The 3452-nt window shown below is 38.6% G+C and overlaps 1 non-coding gene across 1 annotated transcript; it reads left to right on the forward strand.

Moving 5' to 3' along the window:
• Positions 1-3027: 3027 nt before the first annotated feature.
• On the forward strand, positions 3028-3134 carry LOC142165544 (small nucleolar RNA R71). The gene has a single exon (XR_012696206.1). It is a non-coding gene; the product is annotated as a small nucleolar RNA R71 (small nucleolar RNA).
• The last annotated feature ends 318 nt before the right edge of the window (positions 3135-3452 follow it).

Genomic DNA, 3452 nt, shown 5'->3' on the forward strand with positions numbered 1-3452 from the left:
TTAAGGTTCATCGGCTAGTGGTATTTTTCACAACTTTGGTGCACCTTATGGGCCCTTCCATGGTTCCACTCAAAAGCTACTTCCCAAATCTCTCAACTTGCTTTTTTTAGCGACTAAGTGTCTTCGGAGGTAAAGGTTCAACAAGCTCAAGTTACGAACAATCGGGAAACGACTTGTAATGTGGATGCCAAGGAAAATGTCTATAGGCTCAAAGGGACTAGCAACAGAAAATTTTATTTGTAAGTGACAAACACATCTATGATCAAGCAAGAAACGCCTTACGTCATCTCCTAGACTAGTACAACTTAATGATTTCACTTTTATTAACACACGGGACAAGTTCTATACTACACTGGATAGCACAGAATAACACAAATCCTTACACACGCATTGCACATGACTCAATCAAGATGGTTCTATTCAACTTTCAAGTCAAACAAGCACATATTGTTGAGAAATTTTAAGCATTAATGCACTTGGTGACATACAGGCCAAACAACTGAAAAAAGGCATTAGGGAGTTACCTATTTATTTTACTTAAGCATCACAATTCAAATCAAATACAATAGGAAGATAAAGCCCATGCCATAGCCTAATGTACCAGCACCAACATGTCAATAGGTAACTAGAGCTACTCAGATTTCTTCATATCCTACTCCTAAAAAGAAAATAATACCCAATTCAGGCTACACCCTTGGAAAAGAACCGACGCCTAAAGAAAAACCAAGAGATACTACCTAATTATCCCAAAAAAAACAAAATAAAATCTTTTTGGTGTTCTTAATCGGACCTTAATCCCTAAAGAAAGTTGTCCAAGAGATCCATCATCGGGAAAAGTCCGAGTTTTTCTGATTTTTTTTCCTAATTTTACTCTATTTTCATTTTTTAAAGCTAGACTACTTCTAACTAACTAGACTATGTCTACTATGAGTTCTAAAATAAAAAATATTAAATAAAATAGTTTTATACAATTACACTTCAGAAAGTGGTTCCCCCACCCCACACTTATGTTATGCATAGTCCCTGATGCATGGATCACAGAGAAATATATTAAAACGTGGATGAGAAATACTCCCTGAGACCCTCTAGGGCCTAGCTAGCAACATAATCCTCAATATTCAGGTTCGAGACGACCCCACACTAGAGCTCAAACATGCTCCTTAGCTTCAACTTCGGGTACTCAGACTTCCCCTAATCTGCAAATAAAAACAAACAAGATGTAACACAAAAAAAATTAAAATTAAAAACAAATAAATTAGATGTTGGGTTACCTCCCAATAAGTGCTTTATTTATAGTCTTGGCACGACTCTCCTACTCTGCTCAGGCTGGGCGCTTTCGCTTCCTCCTCTTTCCATGGAGTTTCACCTTTTGCGTGCTCTAGGAGGATCTCCTCTTTCCTCTCTAACCCTTTTCTCTTTTACCTTTACACATTCAACTCGCAACACCAGTTCTTCTAACTCGATTTTCTTTTTCATGCCAGTAGGCTCCACTCCACCATAGAGATCATGTACAAATCCTCATAATGCTTAGGAAGATTAAGCGCCTTGTACACATTAAATATGATTTCTTCATCATGCACTCTCATTTTTAGTTTACCCTCCCTCACATCAATAAATGCCCCTCCAGTAGCCATGAATGGTCACCCAAAAACAATTGGAACCTCCTTATCAGCCATGTAGTCAAGAATAATGAAATATGTGGGAAAGATGAACTTCCCTAGTCGTACCAGCACATCTTCAATAATTCATTCAAGCACTGCTAATGACCGATCTATTAGCTGTAGAGTTATAGTAGTAGGCCTAGGTGTTCCCAATTCAAACTGCTTGAATACTGATAGTGGCATCAAATTAAATTCTCGCTCCCAGATCACACAAGGCTCTACCAACCTTATATTTTCCAATCACCAAGGGAATTGTAAAACAACCTAGATCTTTCAACTTAAGCGGGATATTACTTTGTACTCTAGCACTGCACTCCTTAGTAAGTGCAACCGTTTCAAACTCTGTCAACCTTCTTTTGTTGGCCACAATATCTCTCAAGTATTTGGCATATCTAGGAACTTCTTGCAGCACCTCTATCAAAGGTAAATTCATCCGCACCTGGCTCAAGATATATAAGAACGTTTTATACTTGGACTCATCTTTCGACTTTTGCAACCATTGAAGAAAAGGCAGTGGTGGCCTTACCTTTATTCCCTGCCTATGTTTATTATCTTTCTTTTCAACTTCTACCTTTGGTTGAGGTACCAATCTTTCAAAAACTTCTTTAGACGCATACTTTTTAGGTGGCACCTCCTCCAATGCTTTCTCACTTCTTAGATTAATTGCTTGAACTTGTTCAATTGGATTCTTATGAGTATCACTTGGGAGTGCCCCATTAGGTCTAACATTCTAAGTGGAGGAGACTTACCCAACTTGCCTTTCCAAATTTTTGAATTCTGTCTGAAGTTGCTGATTATCAAGACAGAGTTGTTGATTATCAAGCAAGAGATTCTTTAACAACTCATTCGTAGTATCCTCTGCATGTTGTGGTGGAGTCTATTATACATTGAAATTCCCTTTAGGTCTTTTACTATTATGATTACCACCCCAAGAGAAATTGGGATGATTTCTCTAGTTTGAATTGTAAGTGTTCCCATACTGAGTATTCTCGTTCATCGGACCCCTATTGTGCTGCCAACATAATAAATGGATTCAGGATTCAATGGACAATGGTTACTCGTGTGGTTTTCTCAGCATATCTCACAACATGTAGACATTTGTTGCACATGTTGCACTTGTTGCATCGTCATCTTATTTACTTGATTGTCTAACATTGCTATATCTGGTCATAGTTGAGAAACCATCAATCTCAATAACACCTACTGCCTTCTGTTTAAGTGCTCTCTATGGTTCCTCGTCTTCAGCGGGATTTGGATTTCAGTGTACAGCCTAGCCATGCAATTATCTCCACATCTCGAATCAAGATTCATCTTGGATGCTTCGTCTAACCCATCAACAAAAGTATGACCCAGGACTTCATCAGTCTAACAGTGATGTGGGCAATCTCTGGGTAGCTTTTTACATCTCTCGCAGGCTTGACGTAGAGTCTCGCCATCTTTTTGTTGAAACCCTATAATTTGGCTTCTCGGTGACTTTGTTTTATTTGTGGGAAATATTTGATAAGGAATTTTCGTGCTAAATCATCCCATGTTTGGATTGAGTTTGCCAACTCTTTGTTTAGTATTCCTTTGCTTCCCCCAACACAGAAAAAGGAAACAATGTCAGTCTGATATAGTCCTTGGGGACGTTCGGATAGTTGTATGTATCCGCAATCTCCAAAACATTCTGTATGTGTCTTTGCGGATCATCACTCAGTAAACCCACAAATTGCCCTGTGTATTGGATCAGTTGCACCATGTATTGTTTCAGCTTAAAGTGCCAAGTTATGTCAGACTTCACGATAGATTGAG

The sequence above is a fragment of the Nicotiana tabacum genome, chromosome 10, assembly GCF_000715075.1.
Source record: "Nicotiana tabacum cultivar K326 chromosome 10, ASM71507v2, whole genome shotgun sequence".
Taxonomy (NCBI): Eukaryota; Viridiplantae; Streptophyta; class Magnoliopsida; order Solanales; family Solanaceae; genus Nicotiana; species Nicotiana tabacum.